Consider the following 19,459-nt stretch of genomic DNA (forward strand, 5'->3'; position numbering starts at 1 on the left):
ACAGCAAAGGGCTGTGTGGGCGAGTGTGTGTTGTGAAATATCAATTAACAGGCGTCTGATCAGATTTGACTTTTGATCTCTCTTGCTGTAAGGGAGTGAGTAGATTTGAGGAGAGGAAGTAGGAGACTTCTGCAGAAGGCAGGGCCAGAGACGACAGTTGTGGACCAGAGCATGCTGGCAATAGAAGTGGGGTAAGTGGCCAGACATAGGGGGCAAATTAATGGGACTTCCCACTGCACATGGGACGACCATCTGGTGTGTCTTGTGAGATCACGTAAAGCTTTTTTTTCTGGAAATAAGTCTGGGCTGAGACCTGAGACACAAATAGGGATGGGAGACAGTATTAGGGTAAGAGTATAGGAGGTATAAAGTCTCTGAAACCTATCTATGAACGTCTAGAGGGAAGCCACGACCATGCCTTTTTGCATCTAGCCTTGAACCCGGCACATTCTGAAAGGAAATGGTGGTTGGATAAACACGAGTGAGCTTAGAAACTGGTATTGAAAACCAGTCTGTTCGATGCCAAGACCCAAGCTCTTTTCTCTCTGCCAGGCTGCTTCAGTCAGTATCCATATAATATTTCTATGTATTTATTATAGAATAGATGAGGAAACTAAAATTCATAGAATTTCAAGCTTAAGTAGGAGAGAAGACTGACTTCATGGCCGATTAAAATGGAGGTGATTTGAAAAAGACAGGCGTTCATCACACCTGCAGATCTATAAAGTTGTAAGTTAGTAGAAATCAATACTTTTTTTCCCCCCAGAAGAACAAAAGTTTGTCTCTACCTTATACATCAGAGCCCTAGGGTCTGAGTTTAGTGTTGGGATCAAGAGGAGGTTGGAGGACTGTTATGAGGAATTTGGGTTTTTTTTTTTAGGGGGAATGGGTCCAGTATGCTTATAAATATTCTCCCTAAATGAGAGCAACTGCCTGTAAGTTAGAATACACAATATTATAATATGGTAACAAAATAAACTTCAAATTTCAGTTTCTCTTTTTAAAACAAGAAACTATTTAATTATTTATCTATTGATTTTCTTTCTTTCTTAAAAAGATTGAGATGTAATTGATATACAACAATTACTTTCGGGGGTACAACATAATGGTTTGGTGCATGTATATATTGCAAAACGATTATCACGGTAGGTTTAATTAATGTCTACCACCACATGTATGCATTTCTTTCTTGTGATGAGAACTTTTAAGATCCACACTCTTAGTAACTTTCAAATATACAGTGCAGCATTGTTAACTAGCTTCACCATGCCCACATGATACCCCCAGGGCTCGCTTATCTTATAACTGGAAGTCTGTACCTCTTAAAATTTTTTTTTAATATTTATTTATTTTTGAGTCAGAGACAGAGCATGAACGGGGTAAAGGGGTAGAGAGAGAGAGGGAGACACAGAATCCGAAGCAGCTTCCAGGCTCTGAGCTGTCAGCACAGAGCCTGACGCAGTGCTTGAACTCATGAGCTGTGAGATCATGACCTGAGCCAAAGTCGGACACTCAACCGACTGAGCCACCCAGGCACCCCAGAAGTCTGTACTTCTTGACCCCCTTCACCCATTTGCCAACCTCCTACCCCACCTCTGGTAACTACCAACCTGTTCTCTGTATCTATGAGTTTATTTATTTTTTTTTTAAGACTCCACACATAAGTGAGATCACACAGTATGGATGACCCTTGAACAACAATGGTTTGAACTGTACAGGTGCACTTATACGTGGATTTTTGTAAAATATGGATTATTTTTTGATAAATATCCTATGGTACTATAAGTGTATTTTCTTTTCCTTATGATTTTCTTAATAACATTTTCTTTAATCTAATTTACTGAATTGTTAAGAATATATTACATAATACATATAGCATACAAAATATGTGTTAAGGCATCCAGCCAACTGTAGGCTATGAATAGCTAAGTTTTTGGAGAGTCAAAGTTACATGAGTTGTTTTGACAGCGTGGGGAGGGTGGGATTTGGCACCCCTAACCTTCAGATTCCATAAGATCAACTGTGTTTGTCTTTCTTCTTCTGACTCATTTCACTTAGCATAATACCCTCAAGGTCTATCCATGTTGTTGTAGAAATCTCAGTTTTTTTAATAGAGCAAAAGGTAATTTCTTGTGACTCGGCGACCCAGGCTGATGGGTACATTGATACCTCAAACAAACAACCTTTATAACCATGAGAAGAGAAAGCACAAAAAACAAAAACAAAAACCAAAACAAAGAAGACTAGAGATTGATGCAGGCAGGGCCTTTGACACACAACACTTGTGCTCACATCTCAGTACCCAGCTCTGTCCACCTTCACTGGGGCCTGGGAAGCACAGCCTCCATATAACTAGAAAGGAAATGAAAACTGGGTATTTTGGCAATTACAGCATCTCTAATCTCATTGAAGTGGCATGGTTCACGACTTTGATAGATCCATGCAAAGTATCTGCTCAGAATAAGGAACAAAGTGTTCTCCATCTCACTTCTAATGAAATCAGATAAATAGTTGGTGCCAGGGATGAGAGGAAGTAGACACAGATTTTCTTCTTAACACCTACTATGTGCCAGACACTACCCCCAAAGACTTTACATAGCTGAACTCATACAGGAAGGAAGGAACTCATTGTGCTGGCTCTTATTCTTGTCCAGGGCTGGTCTTTTTGAAGACAGCTGCCTTTGTGCCATAATTTCAGAATTACCCTCAGTTAGTGGCTCTCATTAGCTTATGATGTCCATAAACCGACTTAAAACAAACACAGACCACAAGTTTAGGTATACATATATTTTTTTAAAAGATTCATCATAAATTTGAAATATATGTAAATTATATTATTTAAAATAAAGATAAATATGATTTCACATTAGTGAGACGATGTTTTCAACTTTAACCCAGGTAAGTCTATAGAGTTTTAGGGCAAGGAATGTGAGCCATAGATCGAATTCCACGTCCACTTCTTATTTAGAGGTTTTATTTCTTCTAAATTAGAAATGCCAAATTCACAATATGTCCTCTAGAAGGGTTGCAAGTACTTGGTGGCTGTCAGTGCTGAGAACTGGTCACAGTGAAACACTAGAAAATTCAAAAGTATAATTAGGGAGAGAGGAGAACATAGATTATGAATGAACTCACTGATTGCATACTGTTCTGAAAGTTAAAATGATATTTTGCTCAGATATTTAGATGTGGTCTTACATTTTTTCATGGTCCATGATTAATTTCTTCCTCTAATAAGTGAAATAAAATATAAAAATATTGGGATAGAGTTGAATTCTTAGCAATTGACTTATTTAATTCATTAGTTGGACTTTTTTTTTTTTTCATGTTGCTGCTGGGAATTTTATTTTTTTTTCAGTATATGAAGTTTATTGTCAAATTGGTTTTCATACAACACCCAGTGCTCATCCCAAAAGGTGCCCTCCTCAATACCCATCACCCACCCTCCCCTCCCTCCCACCCCCCATCAACCCTCAGTTTGTTCTCAGTTTTTAACAGTCTCTTATGCTTTGGCTCTCTCCCACTCTAACCTCTTTTTTTTTTTTTCTTCCCCTCCCCCATGGGTTTCTGTTACGTTTCTCAGGATCCACATAAGAGTGAAAACATATGGTATCTGTCTTTCTGTGTATGGCTTATTTCACTTAGCATCACACTCTCCAGTTCCATCCACGTTGCTACAAAGGGCCATATTTCATTCTTTCTCATCGCCACGTAGTATTCCATTATGTATATAAACCACAATTTCTTTATCCATTCATCAGTTGATGGACATTTAGGCTCTTTCCATAATTTGGCTATTGTTGAGAGTGCTGCTATAAACATTGGGGTACAAGTGCCCCTATGCATCAGCACTCCTGTATCCCTTGGGTAAATTCCTAGCAGTGCTATTGCTGGGTCATAGGGTAGGTCTATTTTTAATTTTCTGAGGAACCTCCACACTGCTTTCCAGAGCAGCTGCACCAATTTGCATTCCCACCAACAGTGCAAGAGGGTTCCCATTTCTCCACATCCTCTCCAGCATCTATAGTCTCCTGATTTGTTCATTTTGGCCACTCTGACTGGCGTGACGTGATATCTGAGTGTGGTTTTGATTTGTATTTCCCTGATAAGGAGCGACGTTGAACATCTTTTCATGTGCCTGTTGGCCATCCGGATGTCTTCTTTAGAGAAGTGTCTATTCATGTTTTCTGCCCATTTCTTCACTGGGTTATTTGTTTTTCAGGTGTGGAGTTTGGTGAGCTCTTTATAGATTTTGGATACTAGCCCTTTGTCTGATATGTCATTTGCAAATATCTTTTCCCATTCCGTTGGTTGCCTTTTAGTTTTGTTGGTTGTTTCCTTTGCTGTGCAGAAGCTTTTTATCGTCATAAGGTCCCAGTAATTCATTTTTGCTTTTAATTCCCTTGCCTTTGGGGATGTGTCGAGTAAGAGATTGCTACGGCTGAGGTCAGAGAGGTCTTTTCCTGCTTTCTCCTCTAAGGTTTTGATGGTTTCCTGTCTCACATTCAGGTCCTTTATCCATTTTGAATTTATTTTTGTGAATGGTGTGAGAAAGTGATCTGGTTTCAACCTTCTGCATGTTGCTGTCCAGTTCTCCCAGCACCCTTTGTTAAAGAGATCATTAGTTGGACTTCTTATAATTCCTGATCAAAATTGTGATGTAATATGTGCAGGTTATTTATTTTTTTATTTATTATTTTTTTTAAATATATGAAATTTATTGTCAAATTGGTTTCCATACAACACCCAGTGCTCATCCCAAAAGGTGCCCTCCTCCATACCCATCACCCACCCTCCCCTCCCTCCCACCCCCCATCAACCCTCAGTTTGTTCTCAGTTTTTAACAGTCTCTTGTGCTTTGGCTCTCTCCCACTCTAACCTCTTTTTTTTTTTTTCCTTCCCCTCCCCCATGGGTTCCTGTTAAGTTTCTCAGGATCCGTATAAGTGTGAAAACATATGGTATCTGTCTTTCTCTGTATGGCTTATTTCACTTAGCATCACACTCTCCAGTTCCATCCACATTGCTACAAATGGCCAGATTTCATTCTTTCTCATTGCCATGTAGTACTCCATTGTGTATATAAACCACAGTTTCTTTATCCATTCATCAGTTGATGGACATTTAGGCTCTTTCCATAATTTGGCTATTGTTGAGAGTGCTATGTGCAGGTTATTTATGACACCACATATATTGCTGAGTTAATTTCTTCAATTGAGCCACTCGAGAGAGCAGAAATTGCCTTTACTACAATTGCCATGTCATGAAAAAATGTTTTCTTATTTCTCCTCTCATTTCAGAAACTCTCATGGTCATTTTGCCCTTAGTAGTTGGCAAGGTCTTATCCTTATTGCCCTTTCTTTGCCCAGCACCTACAAAGATGTAGTCTAAGGGAAACATTGTTTCAACTAGTTTTCACAATTTTCTTCAACACTGGATCAAGAGGCACATTACTGACCCCCAACCGTCGTCTGTTAATAAAGCAGCAAGTTTACTTAGAGAGACTTACAGACTTAGATACAACTTCTATTCAGGAGGCTAAGGACTGATGCTCTGGTAGGAAAGGTGCCAGCACACATTTTTTTTTTCAATATAAAAATCAGACTGATAAATGATTATTTCTACTTTAAATGGCATTGATTTTCAATGCTAAGCAGATAAAAATCCCTCTATTATATGTTTTATACATTTTCCAAGTGCTGATTCATGCTTTGTACAACAGTGGGATTGTTTGTCTCCAAAGCAAACTATATTTCTTGCACATATATGATGGTGACTATTTCTCCACACTGAATGCCATTACTTTGCTCAGAGTTCCATTTCCAAAAGGATTTGTGCCAACAACACGTTCTGCATTCTCTCTGAGCATCATTTCATAAACCTTTCTCCCGTTTTGTAAGACTTTTGGCAACATCCTGAAGCTGGCCCCATTTTTGCTATAAGGAATGCAACGTTGAATGATGACTTTGTGGTTTTGGTTTTTTCTCTACTTTCTGTGACTAAAATCATTAATTTTGTACTAAAAAGCATTTTGAAGTTATTCCTGGACAACTTGATGGACTCACAAGTCAGGGCACTGTCCTTGTAAGTGATGAAAAATTCTTCAGTGGCTTCCTACCAACATTTGACAATGTATCATAACAGAACACCAGAAGCACTAGAAACAAGTAGCCAATACAAGCTTGTTTGTGTTTTCCTTATTATGCTCTCTGTTCACCTGTTTCCTTATCAGCTGCTACAAAACCCTCGCCTGTCTCAGAGCGTGCACTGCACTGGAATTCTTATTCCTCTTCATGTTTATTGTGCTATTCTGAGTTGTTGTGTTTGGGTTCTATTTTCATTGCTATTTTCATGCATCAATGCACCGGTTTTGAGCCAGCCATCCCTTTTTGCCACTTTGGGGATATAATACATCAACCTAATAATGAGAAAAAGTGTAAATTAAACAACATAAAACATTATATGCTGTTAACATGAAAATATATTAGCCAAGGTGCCCCGGGCCTTGGAATGATAACCAAGATAATCTAATTCATTCAGCTCCTTTAGTGGAAACAGATGGTTTAAGAATATAATCATTATCAAAATGAGGAAGGATTTTTGTTAAAGGATTTATTAATTTTGACATTTCAAATGCGAAATATGGATGCAAATAAACTTATTTCACAGTTTTTTGATCCCCAGTGGCTACACAACCTGCAAACAACTTGACAGATTTCTGGGGGTTTCTGGGAATAGCCTGAAGTTATAGAACCACAGGTGGGTAAGCTCTGACCTGGTTGTGAATAGTGGGAACTGTGGTCCACTGCCCAGACACCCCTTCCAGGATAGAAGCTCGATCTCCGCAGGTGACAGGATGTTTGCCAGTTGGTTGCTCTAGACTGTCTCTCTCAGGGACTTGCCCTTGGCTGAAGAGAGCCACCTTGCCAGTCACAGCCCTTCTAAGGTCAACACCCATCCAATGACTAGTGGAGGTTAAATACACATACCTTGTCCTCATCTCAATTCGGGACGGTTTTGGAATATTACATTTCTCCATTCTCCTGCTGATGGACACTTCAGTTGTTTCCAATCTTTTGCTCTCATGAATTAGGCTCCTGATGGAAACATCCACTCTTTTCTCAGGTATATATCTAGAAATGAAACTGCTGACTCATATGTTTGGCGTTAGTAGATAATGCAAAGAATTTTCCAGAGTGGTTGAACCAATTTCCATGGACCACAGAAATATTTGAGAGACTGCCAGTTGTTCACGTTCTTCCCAAATTCGATATTTTCTTTTTCAATTTAGCTATTCTGTTGGGAAGGCAGTAGTATGCCATTGTGATTTTGATTTGCATTTCCCTAATATGGACTGATTTTTGGGAGCTTTTTCTATGCCTGTTTGCCATTTAGATATCTTCTTTTGTGAAGTGCCTAAGCCTTTTTTAAAAAAATTTTTAAAAATATTTTTAAAAATTGGGCTTTTTCTTATTAAGTTGTAGGAATTCTGGATATAAGCTCTTTAGTGTGTGTGTGCATGTGTGTGTGTATAAAAATATAGATGTATGAGAATATAGATAATCTGTAAGGGTATAGATAATATGACATATATGAAAGTGTGTGTGTGTGTATAAACATATATATATATATATATATATATATCCTCATTTTATATGCATATTTCTCAGCCTATAGCTTGCCTATTTACTTTCTTAATGATGTCTTTAATATGTAGATTTGATTTATTTCATTGAAGTTCTATTTGTCAAAAATTTTCCCTTGATGTTTAGGGCTTTTTGTGTCTTAAGAAATCTTTGTTTATCCCCAAGGTCATGAAAATATGCTCCTTTGTTTTGTTCTAGAAGTTTTACTCATCTAGCTTTCACATTTAAGTCTGTGAGAATTCTCAATTTAATTTTTTGTATAGGGTGAGATGGAGTCAAAAATAATTTTTCCATATAGATATACCATTGCTCTGGCATCATTTATTTTTTTATTGACTATCCTTTCTTACTAAACTGAATTGGCAACTTTGTTGTAACAAATTACCTTGTAATGTGGATTTATTTTTGGTCTTTCTTATTCTGTTCCACTTTTATGTTTTTATATCTTGAACCAATATTCTATTGCTTTATTTACTATAGCTCTATAGTCAGTCCTAAAGTCTGGCAGTTTAAATCTTCTAATTTTGGTCTTCCTTTTCTAGTCTTAGCTTTTCTGGATATTTTTGCATTTCTATGTGAATTTTATAATCAGCTTGTCAATTTTAATGAGAAACAAACCTGTTGGAAGTTTGACTGAGACTTCATTGAATGTATAGATCAATTTTGGGGAGATTAGTATCATAATGATAATGAAACTTCCAATCTATAAACATGATATATCTCTTGATTTTCTTCAATTTCTCTTAACCATAATTTGTCTTAGTCTTGCACATATTTTCTTAGATTTATTTCTAGAACTTTGATGATTTTTAATACTATTATAAACAGTATTATCTTAAAATTCAATTTTTCTAATTAGTTTTTGCTAGTGTATAATATATATAAAAATCCAAATGATATCTATCTATTAACTTTGCTTCCAGAAACTTTGCTAAGTTCACTTATTGATTCTAGTAGGTTTTTATGTAGATTCATATAAAATAATGTCACTTTGCACGGAAAAAAAGTTTATTTCTTACTTTTCTACTAATTTCCTATAGCTATTATAACAACTTACCACAAACAGTGTGGCTTAAAACTAGACATTTATTCAGTCATAGTTCTGGAGGCTTGCAGTCTGAAATCAAGGTGTTGGCAGGTTCTCACCTTCTCTGGAGGTTCTCTTTCCCTCTGTCAATTTTTATAACTTTTTAAAATGTTTATTTATTTTTGAGAGAGACAGAGCATGAGCAGGGGAGGGGCAGAGAGGAAGGGAGACATAGAATCTGAAGCAGGCTCCAGGCTCCGAGCTGTCAGCACAGCTGACCAGCACAGCTGGTGAGGGGGTTTGAACTCACGAGCTTAAACTGATGAGCTGTGAGATCATGACCTGAGCTGAAGTTGGATGCCCAGCCTACTGAGGTGCCCTCATCTTTCTTTCTGTCTTATAAGACACTGGTAAAGGCATGCAGGACCCACCTGGACAATCCAGGACGATCTTCAGGATCCTTAATTACATCTGCAAAGAACTTTTTCCCAAATATAGTAACATTTTCAAGTTCCAGGGATTAGGTCTTTAAAGACCTTATCTGAAAATACAGTCACATTCTGAGGTACTGGGGATAAAAAAGTCAACGTAAGAATTTCAGGACACAATTTAGCCCCTAACAGATTCTCTTTGATTTTGATGGATGGGCTTTAAATAATAACAAAAACCTAGCACCCCTGGGTAGCTCAGTCAGTTAAGTGTACAACTCTTGATTTTGGTTCAGGTCTTGATCTCACAGTTTGTGGGATCAAGCCCCATGTGAGGCTCTGTGCTGACAGCTCAGAGTCTGCTTGGGATTCTCTCCCTCTCTCTCTACTCCTTCCCTGATCACTCTCTGTCTCTCTCAAAATAAAAAAATAAACTTAAAAAAAAATAACAAAAACCCTCCCATAATGTGGTACCAGAAATGCAACCCCCTGGGACCAAATGATTATGTTCTGTTTCTGATGTGTAACCAAGCAGAATGGCAACCAAAGAGAGTGGTTAAGACCACTGCATTCTGCCTATACCTGCCTTGCAGTTCTACCACTTCCACTGTCATACCCTCTGGGTCTGGAGTTCTCTCTTATCCAGCAAGAGAGCGGGCACAGAATTAAAATGCAAGAGAGGCTAATGTCCAGGAGGAGACAAGAGCTCCAAATAAGGGTCCTTGCTTTGTTTTTATTAGGATCAGAAGGCTTACAAATGTGATGGACGTGCACAAACAGACAATGAAATTGTGAATATTAATTTATGTGTGTGAAAAAAAGGGGGTTTCAAAGATATGCAGTGTTAGGGGTTTAGGTCAATACAAAACAAAATCCCAGTGCAGGCTAGATGGTTGTTTAGGACAAGCATGAGGCACCATGTCTGTTTATCTTAGCTTACCTAGGGGATAAGACAGATAGAGCGTACTACCTCAGGGTCAACAAGGCACTTTTCTTTTGCCGATTAGCTCCCTTCCTCCAGGCAACTTCACCCTGCTGTGGTCTATAGCCCTGTTTACCTGTTTACCTATTCTGGTCCTTCTCTCCTGTGAAATCAACTTTCTGCTATTGTACTAAGTTTGGGCACTTCTGCCCTGAATAATAATCTTGGATGCTTTCATCCTGTGACTTCCTATTCGTTTATGCCTTTGTTCTATATTGGGGGTGTTTCTGCCCTGATTACCTAGCCCTGATTACCTAATCTTGGATGCTTTCATCCTAAGCCTTGTTAACCCATTGATGCAAGCTCAGGGAATTCCTAAACTTATTCCTCCCACTCCACCTAGGTGACATCAAGTTCATTCAACTCTGTGTTTCAATTTCCTCACTTAAAATGGGATGAATGATACTTCCTGGCTGATGACATTGAATTATTGTGAGGATTAGATGAGTTAATATTTGCAGAGTACTTCCAGCACTCCTTGAAAGGAGTGCAGAATTTACAGTATCTTGGAATTCTTTTTTTTTTTCTTTAGTTTTCAAAATTTATTTTCTTATTTCAGAGAGAGAGAGAGAGTGCGAGCAGGGGAGAGGGGCAGAGGGAGAGAGAGAATCTTAAGTTGGCTCCATGCTCATCACAGAGCCCAAAGTGCGGCTCAATCCCACAACCCTGGGATCATGACCTGAGCTGAAATCAAGAGTCCAGAGCTCAAATGACTAAACCACTCAGTTCCCTCCTCATGCCTTTGATCGCTCCTTTCCCGATACTTGTCTTTTCTGCTCTGATCCTCATTCACGTCCGTCCTGGAACATAATCTGGCTCAAACTCCACTTCTGTTGGAACCGTGGATCACACAGAATGACTGAGCACGCTTTGGGTTTGCATCCTTCAGAACTTGAATTTGACTTGTTTTGGTATTTATTCCTTTGCTCTGCTCAACACACAGTTTTATCCTCATATTGTTCCACCTGTTTGATTCCCAGACTAAGTTATAAGCCAGTTGAAGAGTGAGAGCTGGCTCCTTCTCCCCTGGCTCTAGGGAGTTCTGCTTCTGCAGTGTGCCTTCAATTGACCAAGATTTAATAGAGCATTGCTGTAAATCCTGAAGCTCACTTCATTTCCCTTCCTTTCAGCTGATGGTTAAGTTAGCTACCACAGTTTTCCATTTGCCCCGTGAGAATATTTTCCTTCTTGAAGACAGTGTTTATCATTTTCTTTTGCCAACTGACAGACTTACATGAGTTACTATTTAATTTTCAATGACAAATGAAAGCTTTCCAAAGAAATGCCTAATTTTGTGAGCAATTGAGTTTTAATATCTCAAATGTCATCTGCGTTTGCATCCTCTGAAATATCCCTTGTCTTCACTGCATTTTTGCATGGGGTATAGGGACAGTTTTATATAAGGATAAGGAGTTTATAAGTTTTATATAAGGATAGGGCTTCCAAGATAAAAACTACCTACCGCAAAGTGTTGTTTGTGTATTAAATGAGATAGTGCTCGTAAAATACTTTGCAGAGTGCCCAGGCCGTTAGAAGATCTCCATAAATGTTAGCAATTGCCATTATTCCTCAAACCTTTAATGCTATTTACATGCATTCTCTTGCATTTCACAAAGAGAATCGGTCATGTAATTTTGCATGTTTTCTTTCTCCTAAGCCCCTGCATGTTGCTATGCCCCCTAGGGCTTTGAAACAAATGGTTGTGCCAGAAGGAGCCCCTTCCTTGCGTGTTGTGAGGCTATCAAATCATTGGTGTTAGAAAAGGCCAATGTGCTCCTAGGGAAATTGTGTGGGCTTTGCCCTTGACATAATGTGAAACTTTCAGGTGGTTCTGGTTCCCTTAATTATTGTATTCCTCCAGGGTAAGCCAAGTGGTCACTTAAAAATTTCTCGGGGCTGGGTAGGGTGAATACTTACTTTAGAAAGAGCCATATGCCAAAATTCGAGGGTTTCTAAATATTTTCACACTGGTTAGTCCCCACGTTGCTCTTCCCCACACATATTGAGTGAATTTTGATTTCTTGCTACACTTTCTTTGCCTAAATATAAGACACATGTCATGTTAAGCAAGAACTTCAATTATTTTTATATCAAGGTTAGCAAATAAATTTTATCTCTTGTGTCAACTTCTATTGATTGGTAATGGAAAATTGGTCTTGTGTGGAAAAATATTCTGAGGCATTGGTTCCTGGTGTGGGAGAGTATTTGCCCAATTACTACTATCTGTGATGGACGTGAGAATCAAGGACGGTAGCATGGTTGTCTTGTGTTTGCTGAATTTTACATTTGCTGAGGTCCGACTCCCGTATCAGAGCCCTGTGGGGGTGAATCAGGCATCAAAATTGCCTTTGTTCTGCCTGTGAATGCGAAGAGTAACAGAAGTGAGCTCACAGCCTCCTCACATAGACACAGCTGAGAAGCCCAGGGAGATAAGGGAGAGCCTGTGACCGATAAAACCAGATGAAAAGTGACAGCTTTTTTTTTTCAAACTTCAAAAATTTTATGACGTAACATAACTTTTTTTGGCAAATTTTCTTTTCCAATGGCATCAATGTCATATTAACATTAGCCCAGGTGTCCTTTCCTTCTTTGGGGAGAGAGAAAATCTAGATGCTGAGATATTAGTGCTGTCAAGGCATTACATGATTCAGGGACAAATAGGACAACTTATGTTGAGCCCTCCTCACCCCACTTGGTTTCAGATGCTCAGTTCTAGGCTCCCAACTCCCCCACCCTCTTTCCCACCCACATGGATACCTTTGCTACCTCCTTGGTCTTTCATATATGGTGTCAGGCTACTCCCATGCATGAACACCCTTCTCAATCTGCCCAGAATCCAACAGTCCCTGCCAGCCTGCCCCTTTGTGAGGATGCCTTCCTGATGCTGCTTAGTCTCCTGACCCACACAGGTCTGGCCCCCTAGTATGGACACCCCCTCACCCCACTCAAGCTCTGATGACCAATATGAGACTGTCCTCTGCAGAGGTGCCCTTCTGTCCTTGTTGGGACTCTGACTCTTCACATCACACTGCCCACCTCATGGACAATCCCCTTTCCTTGCTTGGGCTCCAGCTTTTCCTATGTGATGCCCTCCTCAGCCCACGTGGGCTTTGATACCTTGCTTTGAGGCACTATGGCCCATCCACCCCTACCAGCCTATCCTGTTCTGGCTTCACAAACAGCTCGGGAACTGGGTTGTTTGGAAAAGAAAGGGGAGGGAAGGAAAAGAGGAGCAAGTTTAAAAAGTTGATTCTGAAAGTATTCACTGAAAATGTATAAAAGCCAAAAAAGCAAAGGTAGGAAACACAAGTTGATCACAACACCCAGAGATACCCTGGAGAGAACGCAGAGACTGATATTTTGCTGTAGATGCTCTCTTCATTTTCTGTGCATAAGCATCTATATCTGAAACTAATCTGCACTCCCATCTCTGTCTATCTGTATCCATCTTGTACTTTTCTGAATGTTAAGTATGTTAGTTGCACCAAAACACAGAAAGCAAAAGTGGTATCTTGGCATTTTTAAAGGCTGAGACTTCACCTATGATGCTAGGACCAATTTCTATAGACAAAGTCTGGGACTTCATCTGCCCCCTGCCCCCGCCTTCCCGCCCAAAGATTTTGGTCAAGGAATTGGCATAGGAGCTGAGTCAGTCTACCTCAACTATGTATGCAGGCATCCTCTCTGTAAAAACAGGATAAAATCCTTGTATTTGACATGCTGTTGGAAAGCTTTGAATGCATTTTATGAAGATGGTAAGTGTTCAAGAAATATATATAGCGTTAAATTTTAAGAGAGAGAGTGTGCGTGAGTGCAAGTAGGGCAGGGACAGAGACCGAGAGAAAGAGAGAGAATCTTAAGCACACTCTACGTTCAGCACCAAGCCTGCTGAGGGGCTTGATCCCACAACCATGAGATCATGACCTGAGCTGAAATCAAGAGTCAGACGCCCAGCCAACTGAGCCACCCAGGTGCCCCAAGAAATATTTAAATAAAAGAAGTGATTTAATGTATTTTTACTCATCTTCTGGGGGTCACAGCCATCTCAATAAACATGTAATCAGCCTTAAAACAAAGAAATATTAGGATGCTTAAAAAATACTTTGTGAATTTAACCAAATTTCAATTATAATTCAAAACATACAACATGTTCTAGGCAAGAATGTGGAAGGGCAAAGCCAGGGTTTTAATAATGTTTTACTGGACTTAGATCTATTTGTAGTGTCTATTTATAAATATTTGAGTCAGCAAATATGTATATATATATATATATATATATATGAGAGAAATGTGCTTCTCTTCTGCAGATCTGTGGATGCTGTTTTGAGTGGACACACACTGTTGGTGCTGAGGGAGAGATGGAATCAGGTGCAGCTGTTTTATAAGCTTTTATTTTTTTATTAAAAAAATTTATGTTTATTCATTTATTTTTGAGACAATGAGAGTGAGTGGGGGAGGGGCAGATAGAAAGGGAGAGAGAGAATCCCAAGCAGGATCCACACTGTCAACACAGAGCCCGATGTGGGGCTTGAACCACAAACTGTGAGCTCATGACCTGAGCTGAAACCAAGAGTTGGATGCTTAACTGACTGATCCACCCAGACGCCCCTCTTTTATAAGCTTTTAGGGGAGAAAAGGCAGGAACCAGAATTCACGCTTCTCACTCCAGATCCAAGCCTGGAAGGAACGAAAAGCCAAATCACACACCCAAGGATAGACCCCTGATGAAACGTGTCCCACACAAATGTTCAGCAGAAGATCCATGTCACAAGTATGAGTAGGGGTAATAGTCGACCTGATTCTGCGAGGACCCTCACCAATTTCCAGCAATCGTCCCCTGGAAACAATGAGGACAATTGCAACAGCAGGCTCTCCAGACCCAGAGGCTGCGTCCTGCAAGCTGTCCATCAGCTTGAGTGCATCTCTGGCTTTGAGGGACTCTGGGGAACCATGTTTCTGAATGCTGGTCCTCACATTCCCTCCTGGCACCTCGTTATCCAAATCAGTACCTCTGTGTCCTTATTAGCTGCTTAAATATTTATATTACTAAGCATCAGAGATCCTGACATCCTCAGGATGTCATCCATACATTCTGTCAGTTTGTAACCTCTGTGGTGGTACTGTGCCCTGTGAGCTTCCTGGAAGGGACTACACGGCCAGGGGCAGTGGCAGAGTTCAGGATGCTCACCTGCTCCATAAACAACCATGCTCTAGGCCAGAGTGGTGGGAGCAGGAAGCAGAAGCAGGAGAGACATTGCCAAAGATGGGTAAAGAACACTAGTTCCACCTCCGGCTCCAGGATCTCCCTGGATTGACCCCTTAAGGTGACAGATGGCTCAAGTACACCTCGTTTGTCTTATTGCATCTCCCTCCAAGTATTAGCTCAAGTTTTACCTCTTTAAAATTAAATTATCTCTGCTTCCCATCTGCCAAGCTACTGTTGACCCACTGAAAAATTCTGTTGTCACAGTTCTTGTGTTTCTAGAGGCTGTATGTAACTTAAGGTAATTACCCCATTATAACACAAGAGAAGGGCTTTCTCTCAACCTATGAACTAAACAGCCAGGGCACAACTCACACGTCCTGATTGCCTGAAAAGTAATACAAGAACCATTAACAAATACTGACCAAGCTTTGTGATCTTCTTCCCCTGAAAATCCAAATTTTGGATAAGTATATTTCTACATAGACAGTTTCAAAATTGAGAATATGTTTAGAATATCTGAAACGTTTATCTATTTAAAAGAGAAATATCATCCAAGATTAAGAACATTTCTCCTGGAGAGATTCCCGTTTCTTCTCCTTCCTCCCCCTCCCCCTTTTAAATTTAAGACTAACAAAGTACATTTAAGGACACGTTGCACCAAATGAAGCTAACATTTGCACCTCACTCCATCCCACATATTAGCTTTATTATTGCTTCATCCTCTTCTAAATAAGCCCTCTCCAAGTCTGTGTGATAAATTCACATTTTCAGAGAGATATGAGTCTGTTGCCAAGAAGTCAGCAAAGTGCCAAGGAGAAACTCCTTGTGATTTCATGTCGTGTTTGACTTTGAGACCTTCAAGTGTCTGAGGAGGAGGGCCTGGATGAAAAGGAAGACAAGGGACTGCTAGGTTTTGGATTTCCCTATTCCTAAAAGAAAAAAATGGTGCTGTCCATAGACTCTTTAGATATTCTCAGAGTAGAGGGGTGGGAAACCAAGAATGAGATGTTGACAGGGAAACAAGTCTGTTCTTACAGTTAAGTTTACTCTTAAGATCGTGGTTTGCTTACAAATGCTTATATTTTATATTTTGGTATTGAATCAGTTAAGAACTCTTATCAAAACTGGCTTAGGAAAAAAAAAGTAAAAAAAACAAAACAAAACAAACAAAACAAAACTGGCTTAGGAAAAGCAAAAAGGTAATTTACTGTCTCACATAACTGAAAAGATGTAGATTTCAAAAACAAGACTTAATATAGGACTCAAAACATACATGCCAGATGCCTTTCTCTCTTTCCATTTTTCAATTCCACCCTGCTGGTGTTCTCTCTGGGTTTCTTAGCCCAGTCTCTGAACTGAGACAGTCTGCTCTTCTGTGGTCCTTCCAGAAGCTTCTGGGGCTGTAATCTATTGGGTCTAGCAGGACACAAGCTGAGTTGTGGCCATGAATGTAAATGGTCTTGATTGGCCTTCCTGGAGCTTGTGCCAACTCCTGAGCAAATCACCTTGGTTGAAGTGAAGGGACTCTAAGATTTGCCTTAAGCCAGTCAGGGCTCATTCAGGGATGTGTGCCCATTCAATAACTCCTGAATCGCATGACTTTTATGTGTATGGTGAAAGAAGTGTTCGGCTTTGGAGTATAAAGACTTTGGTTCAAAGTTCAGTCCCATCACTTAATAGCTGCATGATCTTTGTGAATTGTTTCCGGTCTTCTAACTTCAACTCCCTTTAGGGTTTCTTGGGGATAAGAATAATAGTTATTTTTATAGACAGACTGTTAGGATTACATGAGATAATCACTGTTAAGTGCTGTGCACAGTGTTTGGTGTGCAGTGAGTGCTCTGACTTCCTTTCTCCCATGTGTCCCTTCCAACTGTTGGATCTTTGCCAAGGCCACAAGAGACCATTTGACAAACTTCCTCTTGGAAGCTTGGGAAGATACATTAGGCCTCTGACAGAAATTTGGACTTCAGCATGTGCTTGTACCAAGCAACTTGACATCAGATTCCATTCTGATCTTTGAGGCCAATTAACCCGATAGCCTTATGTCCCCAACTCCATTAGACTATGCAAACTTCTCTCTGTGTGTAGGCATTCCCAAAGAGCTTGAAGATTCCTGATCCCTGACTCATCCTTCCAAGACCATTGTCCTCCCTAGCAACAATGCCCTCCGTGCTACTAGCCCTGCCACTGCCCATGTGGATGTGAGTGTTGGAACTAAATGGTTCATCCAAAATCCCTGCAGAAATTTGACCTCTTTGACATCATTATCTTCCATCTTGAATCCACCAGCCCATCTGAGGACTCCCATATTCCATCATCGTGCAGAACTTTGTCCTCATTGAAGATCTGATCTGCAATATCATATATAAGATGACAATCTCTCACATTTCCAGTTCTCCCAGTCTCATTTCCCATCTAATCTGCTAATCAATCTCACACAAATTTTAGTCCTTGTCGCCTCATTTTTTTCCTCCAAGTTAGTAAACACTTTCAAATCTTCACATTTTCCTCGATCCAGTGGTTTGTCATTTGAACTACTCTGTTAATCCTGTGAGATTCAGCTACCCTTGGTCTAACCTCCAATCCAAACACTTGTCATCTCTGCTCCTCCATCCATGTTGCTAAAGATTTCTGAAGAACATCAAAATTTATGTGAATTGCTGCTATTATGATGTCATTGTCTCTGATCACAGGTACACCCTCGGCAATGCCTAGCAGCCCTCAGGAGAGTTCCTAGACAGTTCCTTCTGCGATCTGTTCAAAATATTCACCATTCTTGGGACGCCTGGCTAGCTCAGTTGGTGGAGCATGCGACTTGATCTCAAGGTTGTGAGTTCAATCGAGCCCCACATCTGGTATGGAGATTACTTAAAAATAAAAAATCTTTAAAAAAATTCACTCTTCTTTTCAAATCTCCTCTTCTACTCCCTCCTTCTCACTTGTGTTGCACTCCTCCTTCCTAGAGAAAATATTCTCTAAGTTCCTGATCATCTCTTTAAAGAAATGTTCCTGAACTTCTTTGTGTAAGTTACTCTTTCCTTTTCTGAGATAAAGCAAATTTCACCAGGCTTTACCCCTCCCTCATCAACAACTAGTAATTTTATCAGTGACTCCCTTTCTTCTGGCATTAGCCTCTTCTCTCTGAATTCATTTCCAGCAGCACAGAGATATGATCTTTATCTTCCAGATCTAGCCATCAATTGATCTTTCTCTTTCCACTTACAGCCATGATTCTCCCAATTTTAGTTAAATCCTAAGGGTTCTCATTTATTTAACTGGAAACATTTCTTGCTGACGTTATCAATGACCTCCCCGTTATCTAAGCAAGGGAACATTTTCCAGTCCTTTTGAACTCTGTGATATTTGGTAATGTTACTGATTCCTTATTTTGATCTGGTCCTCTGGTCTCATGGCTATTATTTTTCTTTGCAACATATTTGCAGTTCTAACTAGTTCTAATTAATACATAAGTAAATTTTTATTAAATTGGAATGCTTCAAATAAAACCAGTGTCCCTTGATATACAGTTCTTAAGTACAGTGGTTTTTTCAACTCTAAAAGAAAGAAATAAAAGCATTTTCTTCAAACATAAATGTATGCAGAAACCCAATATTTGTTCCTTTGTTCATTCATTCCACTTATTCATTTGCTAAATACTTACTGAGTACCTACTTATGAAGCCCTCAGTATTTTAGGCACTGAGAGTATCATTATGGAGAGTTACTTATTGATAGTTACAAATTTATAGATTTGTGTCTAGGGCTCACCCCTTGTACTTCCTTGCTGTTCTCTATATAAACTAATTACCTTCATGAGCTCATCCAATCTCACGATGTTAAATGCCATCCACTTACTGATGAAGCCTCCATTTGTGTCTCTCACCCAGACTCGTCCCTGAGCTGCAGACTCCTAAATCCATTTGCATGTTAGACACATCTCCTTGGGTGTATAATGGGTATCTCAGGTGTACCATGTTCAAAGCCAACCTTCTGATTCCTTTTCTTACAAGTGTATGTCTCCCACAGCCGTTGACATTTCAGTTCATGGCAGTCCATACCTTTGATTGATCAGTATGACCACCTTGGTGTCCTTCCTGAACTCTTTTTCATCACTTCTCACACCAGGTAACTAGTGACTCCCATGGTTGCACCTTCAGCGAACTTCCAGAA

At 39.7% G+C, this 19,459-nt stretch overlaps 1 long non-coding RNA gene across 1 annotated transcript; it reads right to left on the reverse strand.

Annotated features, from left to right (window-relative positions):
• Positions 1-2,995: 2,995 nt before the first annotated feature.
• On the reverse strand, positions 2,996-17,892 carry LOC122235871. The gene is made up of 3 exons (XR_006213968.1): positions 16,561-17,892; positions 11,999-12,120; positions 2,996-3,075 (listed from the first exon to the last, which is right to left on the reverse strand). It is a non-coding gene; the product is annotated as an uncharacterized LOC122235871 (long non-coding RNA).
• Positions 17,893-19,459: the final 1,567 nt, after the last annotated feature.

The sequence above is a fragment of the Panthera tigris genome, chromosome F3 (assembly GCF_018350195.1).
Source record: "Panthera tigris isolate Pti1 chromosome F3, P.tigris_Pti1_mat1.1, whole genome shotgun sequence".
In the NCBI taxonomy this organism is placed as follows: Eukaryota; Metazoa; Chordata; class Mammalia; order Carnivora; family Felidae; genus Panthera; species Panthera tigris.